At 40.7% G+C, this 14,405-nt stretch overlaps 1 long non-coding RNA gene across 2 annotated transcripts in view; it reads left to right on the forward strand.

The window, feature by feature from the left end:
• The window catches only part of LOC102547544 (uncharacterized), a 47,003-nt gene that overhangs the window by 4,945 nt on the left and 27,653 nt on the right, over positions 1–14,405 (forward strand).

The raw sequence follows: 14,405 nt of genomic DNA on the forward strand, positions 1-14,405 counted from the left end.
TACAGACCCTAACAGAACACAAATGCCAGCCCAGGTTACTGTATCCAGCAAAACTCTCAATTAACATTGATGGAGAAACCAAGATATTCCATGACAAAACCAAATTTACACAATATCTTTCTACAAATCCAGCACTACAAAGGATAATAAATGGTAAAGCCCAACATAAGGAGGCAAGCTATACCCTAGAAGAAGCAAGAAACTAATCATCTTGGCAACAAAACAAAGAGAATGAAAGCACACAAACATAACCTCACATCCAAATATGAATATAACGGGAAGCAATAATCACTATTCCTTAATATCTCTCAATATCAATGGCCTCAACTGCCCAATAAAAAGACATAGATTAACAAACTGGATACGCAACGAGGACCCTGCATTCTGCTGCCTACAGGAAACACACCTCAGAGACAAAGACAGACACTACCTCAGAGTGAAAGGCTGGAAAACAACTTTCCAAGCAAATGGTCAGAAGAAGCAAGCTGGAGTAGCCATTCTAATATCAAATAAAATCAATTTCCAACTAAAAGTCATCAAAAAAGATAAGGAAGGACACTTCATATTCATCAAAGGAAAAATCAACCAAGATGAACTCTCAATCCTAAATATCTATGCCCCAAATACAAGGGCACCTACATACGTAAAAGAAACCTTACTAAAGCTCAAAACACACATTGCACCTCACACAATAATAGTGGGAGATTTCAACACCCCACTCTCATCAATGGACAGATCATGGAAACCGAAATTAAACAGTGATGTAGACAGACTAAGAGAAGTCATGAGCCAAATGGACTTAACGGATATTTATAGAACATTCTATCCTAAAGCAAAAGGATATACCTTCTTCTCAGCTCCTCATGGTACTTTCTCCAAAATTGACCATATAATTGGTCAAAAAACGGGCCTCAACAGGTACAGAAAGATAGAAATAATCCCATGCGTGCTATCGGACCACCACGGCCTAAAAGTGGTCTTCAATAACAATAAGGGAAGAATGCCCACATATACGTGGAAATTGAACAATGCTCTACTCAATGATAACCTGGTCAAGGAAGAAATAAAGAAAGAAATTAAAAACTTTTTAGAATTTAATGAAAATGAAGATACAACATACTCAAACTTATGGGACACAATGAAAGCTGTGCTAAGAGGAAAACTCATAGCGCTGAGTGCCTGCAGAAAGAAACAGGAAAGAGCATATGTCAGCAGCTTGACAGCACACCTAAAAGCTCTAGAACAAAAAGAAGCAAATACACCCAGGAGGAGTAGAAGGCAGGAAATAATCAAACTCAGAGCTGAAATCAACCAAGTAGAAACAAAAAGGACCATAGAAAGAATCAACAGAACCAAAAGTTGGTTCTTTGAGAAAATCAACAAGATAGATAAACCCTTAGCCAGACTAACGAGAGGACACAGAGAGTGTGTCCAAATTAACAAAATCAGAAATGAAAAGGGAGATATAACTACAGATTCGGAGGAAATTCAAAAAATCATCAGATCTTACTATAAAAACCTATATTCAACAAAATTTGAAAATCTTCAGGAAATGGACAATTTCCTAGACAGATACCAGGTATCGAAGTTAAATCAGGAACAGATAAACCAGTTAAACAACCCCATAACTCCTAAGGAAATAGAAGCAGTCATTAAAGGTCTCCCAACCAAAAAGAGCCCAGGTCCAGACGGGTTTAGTGCAGAATTCTATCAAACCTTCATAGAAGACCTCATACCAATATTATCCAAACTATTCCACAAAATTGAAACAGATGGAGCCCTACCGAATTCCTTCTACGAAGCCACAATTACTCTTATACCTAAACCACACAAAGACAAAACAAAGAAAGAGAACTTCAGACCAATTTCCCTTATGAATATCGACGTAAAAATACTCAATAAAATTCTGGCAAACCGAATTCAAGAGCACATCAAAACAATCATCCACCATGATCAAGTAGGCTTCATCCCAGGCATGCAGGGATGGTTTAATATACGGAAAACCATCAACGTGATCCATTATATAAACAAACTGAAAGAACAGAACCACATGATCATTTCATTAGATGCTGAGAAAGCATTTGACAAAATTCAACACCCCTTCATGATAAAAGTCCTGGAAAGAATAGGAATTCAAGGCCCATACCTAAACATAGTAAAAGCCATGTACAGCAAACCAGTTGCTAACATTAAACTAAATGGAGAGAAACTTGAAGCAATCCCACTAAAATCAGGGACTAGACAAGGCTGCCCACTCTCTCCCTACTTATTCAATATAGTTCTTGAAGTTCTAGCCAGAGCAATCAGACAACAAAAGGAGATCAAAGGGATACAGATCGGAAAAGAAGAGGTCAAAATATCACTATTTGCAGATGACATGATAGTATATTTAAGTGATCCCAAAAGGTCCACCAGAGAACTACTAAAGCTGATAAACAACTTCAGCAAAGTGGCTGGGTATAAAATTAACTCAAATAAATCAGTTGCCTTCCTCTATACAAAAGAGAAACAAGCCGAGAAAGAAATTAGGGAAACGACACCCTTCATAATAGACCCAAATAATATAAAGTACCTCGGTGTGACTTTAACCAAGCAAGTAAAAGATCTGTACAATAAGAACTTCAAGACACTGAGGAAAGAAATTGAAGAAGACCTCAGAAGATGGAAAGATCTCCCATGCTCATGGATTGGCAGGATTAATATAGTAAAAATGGCCATTTTACCAAAAGCAATCTACAGATTCAATGCAATCCCCATCAAAATACCAATCCAATTCTTCAAAGAGTTAGACAGAACAATTTGCAAATTCATCTGGAATAACAAAAAACCCAGGATAGCTAAAGCTATCCTCAACAATAAAAGGACTTCAGGGGGAATCACTATCCCTGAACTCAAGCAGTATTACAGAGCAATAGGGATAAAAACTGCATGGTATTTGTACAGAGACAGACAGATAGACCAATGGAATAGAATTGAAGACCCAGAAATGAACCCACACACCTATGGTCACTTGATTTTTGACAAAGGAGCCAAAACCATCCAATGGAAAAAAGATAGCATTTTCAGCAAATGGTGCTGGTTCAACTGGAGGGCAACATGTAGAAGAATGCAGATCGATCCATGCTTATCACCCTGTACAAAGCTTAAGTCCAAGTGGATCAAGGACCTCCACATCAAACCAGACACACTCAAACTAATAGAAGAAAAACTAGGGAAGCATCTGGAACACATGGGCACTGGAAAAAATTTCCTGAACAAAACACCAATGGCTTATGCTCTAAGATCAAGAATCGACAAATGGGATCTCATAAAACTGCAAAGCTTCTGTAAGGCAAAGGACACTGTGGTTAGGACAAAACGGCAACCAACAGATTGGGAAAAGATCTTTACCAATCCTACAACAGATAGAGGCCTTATATCCAAAATATACAAAGAACTCAAGAAGTTAGACCGCAGGGAAACAAATAACCCTATTAAAAAATGGGGTTCAGAGCTAAACAAAGAATTCACAGCTGAGGAATGCCGAATGGCTGAGAAACACCTAAAGAAATGTTCAACATCTTTAGTCATAAGGGAAATGCAAATCAAAACAACCCTGAGATTTCACCTCACACCAGTGCGATTGGCTAAGATCAAAAACTCAGGTGACAGCAGATGCTGGCGAGGATGTGGAGAAAGAGGAACACTCCTCCATTGTTGGTGGGATTGCAGACTGGTAAAACCATTCTGGAAATCAGTCTGGAGGTTCCTCAGAAAATTGGACATTGAACTGCCTGAGGATCCAGCTATACCTCTCTTGGGCATATACCCAAAAGATGCCTCAATATATAAAAGAGACACGTGCTCCACTATGTTCATCGCAGCCTTATTTATAATAGCCAGAAAATGGAAAGAACCCAGATGCCCTTCAACAGAGGAATGGATACAGAAAAGGTGGTACATCTACACAATGGAATATTACTCAGCTATCAAAAACAATGACTTTATGAAATTCGTAGGCAAATGGTTGGAACTGGAAAATATCATCCTGAGTGAGCTAACCCAATCACAGAAAGACATACATGGTATGCACTCATTGATAAGTGGCTATTAGCCCAAATGCTTGAATTACCCTAGATCCCTAGAACAAACGAAACTCAAGACGGATGATCAAAATGTGAATGCTTCACTCCTTCTTTAAATGAGGAAAAAGAATACCCTTGGCAGGGAAGGGAGAGGCAAAGATTAAAACAGAGACTGAAGGAACACCCATTCAGAGCCTGCCCCACAGGTGGCCCATACATATACAGCCACCCAATTAGACAAGATGGATGAAGCAAAGAAGTGCAGACCGACAGGAGCCGGATGTCGATCGCTCCTGAGAGACACAGCCAGAATACAGCAAATATAGAGGCGAATGCCAGCAGCAAACCACTGAACTGAGAATAGGTCCCCTATTGAAGGAATCAGAGAAAGAACTGGAAGAGCTTGAAGGGGCTCGAGACCCCAAAAGTACAACAATGCCAAGCAACCAGAGCTTCCAGGGACTAAGCCACTACCTAAAGACTATACATGGACTGACCCTGGACTCTGACCCCATAGGTAGCAATGAATATCCTAGTAAGAGCACCAGTGGAAGGGGAAGCCCTGGGTCCTGCTAAGACTGAACCCCCAGTGAACTAGTCTATGGGGGGAGGGCGGCAATGGGGGGAGGGTTGGGAGGGGAACACCCATAAGGAAGGGGAGGGGGGAGGGGGATGTTTGCCCGGAAACCGGGAAAGGGAATAACACTCGAAATGTATATAAGAAATACTCAAGTTAATAAAAAAAAAAAAAAATACAAAAAAAAAAAACAAAAAAAAAAAAAAAACAAAAAAAAGAAGACCTTCTCTTGACAGAAGGAACACCCATTCAGAGCCTGCCCCACCTGTGGCCCATACATATACAGCCACCCAATTAGACAAGATGGATGAAGCAAAGAAGTGCAGGCCGACAGGAGCCGGATGTAGATCTCTCCTGAGAGACACAGCCAGAATACAGCAAATACAGAGGCGAATGCCAGCAGCAAACCACTGAACTGAGAACGGGACCCCCATTGAAGGAATCAGAGAAAGGACTGAAAGAGCTTGAAGGGGCTCGAGACCCCATATGTACAACAATGCCAAGCAACCAGAGCTTCCAGGGACTAAGCCACTACCTAAAGACTATACATGGACTGACCCTGGACTCTGACCTCATAGGTAGCAATGAATATCCTAGTAAGAGCACCAGTGGAAGGGGAAGCCCTGGGTCCTGCTAAGACTGAACCTCCAGTGAACGTGATTGTTGGGGGGAGGGTGGTAATGGGGGGAGGATGGGGAGGGGAACACCCATAAAGAAGGGGAGGGGGAGGGGTTAGGGGGATGTTGGCCCGGAAACTGGGAAAGGGAATAACACTTGAAATGTAAATAAGAAATACTCAAGTTAATAAAAAATATATATAAAAAAAAATTAAAAATCATTTTAGTAGAGCCAGTACAGCACTTGTGATATATGGGTTTGCTTTGAGCACTAGGAAAAATTTAAGTCACTTTGGTAGTAGGAGTCAACCACTGGCTGATGATTCCACACAGTAGCTGCTGAGGGGGAAATGAAAGAAATTTCCTCCAGTAAATAAGAAACAGATAGCTTTCATGTTTAGTTTTCCATTTCCCTCTTCCTTAGATAGATTTATCCATCCATGGTTCTTAGATTAACTGTACATCTCAGTTTCTCTTTAAGAACAAATGATGTCTTGGCTAGGGTTTCTATTACTGTGACGTAAACAACTCGGGAGGGAAAGGTCGATTTCATCTTAGAGTTGATAGGTCATCATCCACAGAGTCAGAGCAGGAGCTCTAGGCAGATTGGTGGAGGTGGGAGCTCATGCAGGAGCCACACAGGAATGCTGGGCACTGGCCTGCTTTGCTCATGGCTTGCTCAGCTTGTTCTCTTAAAGCATCCAGGCCCACAGGTCCACTGGTGGCACCACCCACACTGGGCTGAGCCCTGCTACATGAATCACTAAGAAAATACCTCTCAGACTTGCCCACAGATGATCCTGTCTAGGTATCTTCTCAGTTAAGACTTCTTCTCAAATGGCCCTAGTTTGTGTCAAATTGACATTAAGAATGAACTAGCACAGACGGCCCCATTTATACTATTTTCACACCATCTTTTTGAAAAACATTTTTATTATGAGATTAAAATGTATACATTTCTTCTTTTTCCTTCCTCCCTCTAAACCTTCCTGTTACATTGCTCCCTGTTCTTTTTCAAGCTCATGGTCTCTTTTTTTTCATTAATTGTTATCACATGCTATATGTATAAATACATATATATTCTTAAGTATAATCTGTTGACTCTATATAATGTTACTTGTAGTTTTTACAGCTGACCATTTGACACTGGACAACCAGCTGGTTCCACACCATCTTTTACTTTCATTGTATTGTACTTTTATTTTATTTTTATTGTGTGCAGTTTCTACAAGAGCCTATCACTTGGACATAAGACTGAACATTCCTTTAGTTGCTAGCTCCCATCATAATCTATCGAGTTTGTGTTATCCTGATATTCTATGAGTGGAAACAAGATCTCTTCCTGTACCAGGAACTTAGGCAAACACTGTCTACAGGAAACAGAAAGAAAACCCCCGAGGCCTGGGTGTGAAAGTCGTTTGTTTACTTCCAGCCTATTTATTAAAATTTCTTCCACTCAAAGGGGTGAGAAGTTTGTGGAATGGCTTAAGGATGAAAAAGGTGGTATAGCTGGGGTTGGAGGGGAGACCTACTTTTAGCGTTTTGCGAATTCTTCACACTGATTCTGAGAGGTGCCAGTTTGCAATCTTACGATCAGTGAATGAAGGTTCATCCTTCCCCACATCCTGCCCAGCATTTGTTATCACTCCTTTCGTTGGTTTTCACTGTTCTGACTGGGGTGAGATGAGATCTCAAAGTAGTTTTAATTTTCATTTTTCTAATTGCTAAGGGTGTTGAACACTTAAAAAGATATTTCTCAGCCATTTATATTGCCTCTTTGGAGAATCTAGATCTGCAGCCATTTTTAAGTTGGGTTGTTAGATTTCTGAATTAAAGTTCTTTATATATCATGAACAGCAGTAGTCTACTTTATATATCATGAACAGCGATAGTCTACTAGATAAGTAGTTGCAAAGGTTCTCTCCAACTCTGTAGGCATCCTCTTCCCTTGATTATTTCTTTTGTTGTACAGAACTGTTGGTTCTGTGTCTGCTTTGTCTGTTGTTGGTCTTAATTCCTAAGGAAATACTATCCTGTTCTCAAAGTCCTTTCCTACACCTGTATCTTGTAGGGCACTATGTTTTCTTCTAGAAGTTTCAGCCTTTCATGTTTCCCACTGGCATCTTTGATCGATTTGTAGTTGATTTTGATCCAGGCAAGGTAACAATACAAGTCTAATTTTCTTCTTCCATATGTAGACATCCAGTTTCCCCTGCACTGTTTGTTGAAGATGCTGCCTTTTATCCCAGTGTGCATTTTTGACATCTTTATCAAATATCAGATGGCACTAGTTATGTGCACTTGTGTTCGGATCTTGTCTTTTGTTCCATTGGTCTACATGCCTGTCTTTGTACCAAGTAACATGCTGGTTTTTATTACTATGGCTCTGTAATATTGCTTGTCATCCCTCCAGCATAGTTCTTTTTTTCTCAAAATTGCTTTGGCTATCTGGGGTCTATGTTTTCATATAAATTTTAGGAAATTTTCTATTTCTGTGAAGAACGTTGTGGGGATTTTGGTTGGGATTGCATTGAGTCTGTAGATTGCTTCTGGTAAGATGTTTGTTCTTACAATATTACTTCTGCCAAACTATGAACACGGGATGTCTTTCTATCTTTAGTGTCTTCCACAACCTCTTTCTTCAGAAACTTAAAGGACTTGATATTATCCTCCAGAGATAACTGCTTCTGCCATACTCAGTGGCACTCTAGTCACAATAGCTATGAAAACGGAAACAACCCAAATGTCCTTCAACTGATAAATAGATAAGGGAAATGATACATCTTCACAGTGAAAATCTATTCAGATATAAACAAAAATATAGAATTTGAAGGTGAGTGGATAAGTGGGTGAAATTAGAGAAAATCTTCTACTGATTGAGGTAACCCAGACTCAGAAAGACAAAGGCTACATGTTCTAACTTGCCGATGCCAGGTTCATATTTAGATACAGAGATACAGGGTAGAGATACAGCACCTGGGGTAAAAATGCTCCCAGGAGCCATAGGCTATCTAACAAAAACTAATTAGACATAAAGCCCACTCTTCAGGAGGGGATTCATGTCTGGAGCTGTAAACCTATCCACCTACCTGTGGCTGGTTACTGTCACTGACCCTAAAAGGAACTGACTATGATTTCCCAAGCCAATACAATTTCTAACTGTATTCTAAATACTTATCCTTATACCCACAGATAAGTATACTTCTTAGCCCTAATCAGAACTTTTGTTAGTAAGTGAAACTATTACAAACATCTACAATTGGCCAAAATTCAGAAAAACACTGACCATTGGATGCTCATCCCCAACTGATATATCCACATCGCATATCCCACTGCCAAGGCTTGGGGAGCACTGTAGAAGAGGGGGCAGAGAAATTGGAAGAGTCACATTGTCTATTGTGAGATGGTGACTTTTATGTATGACAGAGGGTTATACCTGTAAAATTTCAACAATATGGCTGTCTAAACATGATCTGAACAATAACAATACCAGTGGACATACAATACAGAGGGATGAATCTCATAAGGTCCTACCTTTAGATGGAGAATTATAGGCAATTATTGGCTGCTGGCAGAGGGAGGGTCAGTCTTTTTCAGGGATAACCTCTTTATAGGTTATCCAAGTGTAAGCAGTCAGCCATAAACATACATACACATATGAACAACACTAAACAGATTCAAAGGCATGTGTACAAACACAGACACACAGACACACACACACAGACACACACACACACACACACACACACACACACACACACACACACACACACACACACAAAGACAGGCATAGGGAGGGCCCAGAAGGGGCTGGCAGACGGGTGGAAATGATGTAAACATAGAGGCTCATGTATCCATTTCTAAAAAAAAAAAAAAAATCTCATATTTTAAAAAGAATGGGAAAAATCAGAACCATGATGCAGGATTTTTCCTTTGTGGATGTTAAGCAAATTTGTTTTCAGGGACCGCCATCCCTCTCTGAGAAGCTGTATACTTTAGAGCTTTTCAATAGGCTGTGACCAGTAAGAGGCACAAGTTCTGATCTGAACAGCTGTCATGGCGAGTGCTTCTGGCAGTCACTTAACCTCTGTTTACCCTTTCTTCCTTGACTGTAAAACAGCTGGCAGAGTTGTCTTACTGTGTTTAGCTGCTCAAGGGGGACCCCAGGACAATGGTTACTATGCACTGCAAATGCTTCGCATTTATAATAGTACACCACAAGGGGAAGAATGTGAGGTTGAAATGGAGAAATAGTATGCTCTGGACAATTTCCTACATATGCAATTTCTATCTATTTAGATCCCATTGGACTCTTGTCCTATAAATGGAATAAGAGGAAAGGACCTTTACCATCTCTCTTTGACTGCCAAGCATTTAAAAAGATATTAAAGAGAATACAACCAACTGTGTTGGTTAGTTTTTTTCTTTTGTCAACACAAGCTAGAGTCATCTGAGAAGAGGAGACCTCAATTGAGAAACTGCTTTCATTAGATTGACCTGTGGCAATGTCTTGACTGATAATTGGTGTGGAAGGTCTCAGACCACAGTGGGCAGTGCCATGCCTTGACAGGTGGTCCTGGGGTGTGTAAGAGCACAATATGAACAAGCTATGGGAAGCATATCAGTAGGCTGTGTTCATCTGTGGTTTCTGCTTCAGGTCCTGCCTGGCCTCCACTCAGTGGACTCTGACTTAAGATATGTCCGCCAAATAAATTCTTCCCTCCACAGGTTGCTTTAAGTCATAGCTCTTTTGTTTGCTTGTTTGTTTGTGTTTTGAGGCAGGGTTTCTCTGTGTAGACCTAGTTGTCCTGGAATTTCCCCTATAGATCAGGTTGGCCTCAAACTCTGAGATCTATCTCCTAGGTGCTAGAACTAAAGGCATGAGTCACCACTGCTATGCCCTAGTATTTATAACTGCAAGAGAAAAGCAAACTAAAGCACATATTACAGGGACTGTGTGGAGGGCTCACCAGGTAAAAGTCCTTGATGCACAGCCTAGTGACTTGAGCTTGATTCTCAGAGAAGAAGGAGAGGACCTACTGCACAAAAAAGTTGGCACATGTAAAATGGCCATTCTCTCTCTCTCTCTCTCTCTCTCTCTCTCTCTCTCTCTCTCTCTCTCTCTCTCTCTCGGAAGAGTTGAAGCAGAACTAGAGTTGGAAAACGTACCTAAATAAAGACATGTTTCCCTTTCTTCCATCCCCACCATCTCTTTCAGCATAGATTTACTTTGAAAATTGTCTACATTTTTAAAGGACCACCCAAAAGATCTTGCACAGAAATGCAAAACTTTCTAAATACCTGCCAGAAGCTACAGACTCTAAGAGCAGCTTTGCCTGGGACTCATTCTGAAGCCTTGAGCACATCATTAACTTCATTAACAGTTTCCTGTGTATGACAATGCAGCAGTATTTCTGACCCATTTCACACAAATGAGAGGGATAACTAATGATAAAGGAGTCTGAAATATTAATTTCTGCACAGACTACAAAATATCATGGAGGTGTTTTTGGCCAGAGGAAGTATGGTGTCAGTTTGGACACATCAACTAGGAGAGGATTTCGTAACAGATATTGATGGCACAGCATCTTCAGTCAGTGTCAGCATCCACAAAGCAATGCACTCGTCTTCTGCTTGGATGTCAAAGCAACTTCTCCATTTGAGGGTTAGATTGGTACAGGTCCAACCATGATAAAATGCGCTAACAGAAATGGGTAGGGAAGAGCAGTTTTTGTTCCACAGGAACTTGGGATTTCAACATACATTCTCAGAAGAAAAACTGTGCTCAATTTCTTAAAACTTTATACCAGTAAGGATGAGCCTGATGAGACACTCTAATGACCTTGAGAAATGATGGCCCAGTGAAAAACTACAGAAGCTGGCAAGGAATTGACCAAGGGAAATTCAAAACAAACACATACTCCTGGTTTTAGAACTTCGTAATGAAGCTGGACATAGTGAGGCACACTTTTAATCCCAGCACTGGAGTGACAGAAACAGATGGATCTCGAATTTGAAGCCAGCCTTGTCTACATAGTGAGTTCCAGGTCAGTTGGAGCGACATGGTGAGATCCAGTCCCAAAACAACAAAACAAAACAAACAAAACAAGATGCCCTTACGATGAACAATCATGAGGGTTTAGGCAGCCACTGAGAAAGGGAAGGTCACATGTTGGGTAGGGGTGGGGAACTAACTCCACTGTGGAGCTCTCGAGCAGTAGAAGCAATGGGATCTCCATGTGCACACACAGAAACTCACTGTTGGGAATTGACTCAGTTATGGAGGCCAAGAACTCCTACAATCTGTTGTTTGTCAGAAAATCAGTGATTTAATTTTTCTCCTTCCCTAGAGACCTAAAAAATCAGGTGAGCTGGAGTCACAAAGCCACGTTTAAACTCAAGAAATGTGTAGTGCTCCAGCTCAAGCAGGCAGGAAGAAAAATGAATTTTTTTGTGCCCTGAAGCCTGCACAGAGTGGAAGATGCTCATGTTAGAGAGGGCGGTCTATTGAGTCTACCTATTCCAAAGCTACCCTTATCCAGAAACCACTTTATTTCAGCTTACAGTTTTTGGCCGTCAGGTAGAAAAATCAGGGCAGGACCTTCAGGGAGGTATCTGGAGTCAGGAACTCTCACTGGCTTGTTCTTGCAGCTTGCTTATCAGGACCTCTTGCCCAGAGGTAGCACTATCCATAGGTGGGCTTTGCCTTCTACATCAATCATTAATCAGGAAAATGCCCTACTAATGCCTTGCTTATAGGCAATTGGATAGAAGCATTTTCTCTCCTGAGGTTCCTCACCCCGGATAACTAACTGTAGCTTGTGTCAGACTACTCAGGACAGCACCATGGAAAGATCAAGAAATAATGTCTAATCAGGATATACTGTGCCTTGGTGAAACTGACACATAAAATTAACTATCATAGGTAGAATTAGAACAGGAAGAGTTTCAGGCTATGTGAAGAAGTCCTCTTTGGAAATCCAGTTGCTGAGACTGGGAGTTTTAGGGTGATGGGGTTTGCCCCATTAGCCGCTTATGAAGCTTGAGCGAGAGCTAGCACAAGACCAGGCTTTTGGAAGTCCCTCTAGTAACAATACTTACTAAGCCTTATTGAATACAGTGTTCTACCTTAATCCTTTAACATGTAAGGACTCCCCTTGCTCAGAATTTCTAATTCTAGGAATAATAGTAGGCTGTGTACCCGAAGGCCCAAAGTTCCTCATAGGTGCTGGAGGTAATACAGGGAAATGTATTTTGCTATTGGAAACTACTTGAACACATTAAGGAAGAAAATACATCTTAAACTCGTACTGCTTCGCTTTCATGTGAAAGACTTGACCCATATCTTTCCTGATTTCTAGCACATCACATTGCAATGAGTGATTGGTAACACTCAAAACGAAGATAGAGAAGACCACAGGAAACAAACAGAGCTTTAAATCCAAGCCATTTCCAGGTCTCACTGTAAAGCTCCTAGAATATTTAGGCTTCCCAGAAATTGATGTTCATCACCCAGATTTTAGACTTAATGGGAGCTAGTTCCCTAGAGGCAAAAGTATTAGAATAATAACTGGCCAGTCAAGGACTGAAAAAATGGATTTTCCCTTAGAAAGGAATTTTATCAGTAGTTACTATGAATACCCCAAATTGTGACAGATTTGCATGTAAGTGTGCCAAAGAAAAGTAGCTCTGATCTATAATACACAAAATTTTTTATTACCCAGGAGAATCTAGGTACTAATGTGAGTGGTATTACATCTGTGAAATCCTGAAACCCACAAAGGATTTGAAGCTATAAAGCCAAATAAAACATAATACAGAAGGAAATGATTTTGATTATGTAACATTTATATATAGCATCTCATTTTACAATTTTAAATTGCTTTTCAGTCATTGGTTTATTCTCCCTGCACACCTGGGGAGTATGCCTGTGCTGTTATCCTCTGTTCATAGCAGAGGCATCTGAGACTGAAAGAGACAAGGGGTTTGGTCCAAAAGCACAATAGGGACTCTGTACAAAATTGTTCATTCAATCAGATGCCTATTCAATACTACTTTTGGCAAAGCACCAACATCTGTGCGGTGGCAGTGCACAATCATAGGTACCTTATGTGTGGCCACTCTCTTGCAGGAACTTGTGTTCTACTGGACCAGGAATTGATCTGTCAATCAAAGGTGCCCCAGTGAGAAAGGACCAAAATATAGAGGAGGAGGAGGAAGTGAGAGTATGCTAAGGTTCCTGGAGACAGTGGGATTCGAACCCACTGAAGGTTGGGTCAGTTTTGACTAATGGGGCTGTGGGTTGTGGGAACGGCAGAGACCTGAAGGTGGGGAAATAATTTAACACAGTATTGGAGAATGTCCAACTATAGCAGAATAGTTATTGGGAAAGGACCAGAGGGTAGAAAGGAACAGGCTTTCCAAGTAATTTAAATGGCCATATAAAGCATAGGAATTTCAAGCCTATGGGTGGGCTTCAGGGGCTGGACTAGACATCTCTGATTTCTCTTATTTTTTCATTATTCCAACCGTGGTTATATGCTTGATATTTTTCTGCATATTAGCTTTCCAAACTTCCCATCAATCTAAAAGTATATGTATTTTTCTTTGTGTGTGTGTGTTTCCAGGTGCCTAGAGAGAGCACTGGGTCCTCTGGAGCAGGGATTACAGGTTTCGTGAGAGTCCTCCATGAGATCACCTAATAACTATGAGACATGGAACTCAAAAGCGGGAGTGCTGACCTCCCACTTGGGAAGAACAGGTGCAGATGATTCTGGAGTGTGTGCGCACTTAGGATACCCAAAGAATAGCACAGTCTCTTTCCTAGCTGAGTATTTTTCCCAGAAATAAAATAATGCTTTAACATTCTGGGTGTTTTATGTCTACATCTAGCTGGAGGGTAAAAAGAAAGCATTTTCCTCCCCACCTCCACTCTACAATTACAATGGCCTTCTTCTTGTGGATACTGCATATATTCCGATCTTAGCCTAGTCTTTCTGCTACTTCAGAATCTTTCTCAAAACACTGGTCATTTCACTCGCTAGTCCCTGTTCTTAGCATTGCCCATTCATTTTACCTCTGTCCATCTCTGTTTAAATCTCTACCCCTTAAATCTCTCCTCCTCTCCCCTCTCTTCACCCCAGATCT

Source organism: Rattus norvegicus, chromosome 18 (genome assembly GCF_021556685.1).
Source record: "Rattus norvegicus strain SHRSP/BbbUtx chromosome 18, alternate assembly SHRSP_T2T, whole genome shotgun sequence".
Classification (NCBI taxonomy): domain Eukaryota; kingdom Metazoa; phylum Chordata; class Mammalia; order Rodentia; family Muridae; genus Rattus; species Rattus norvegicus.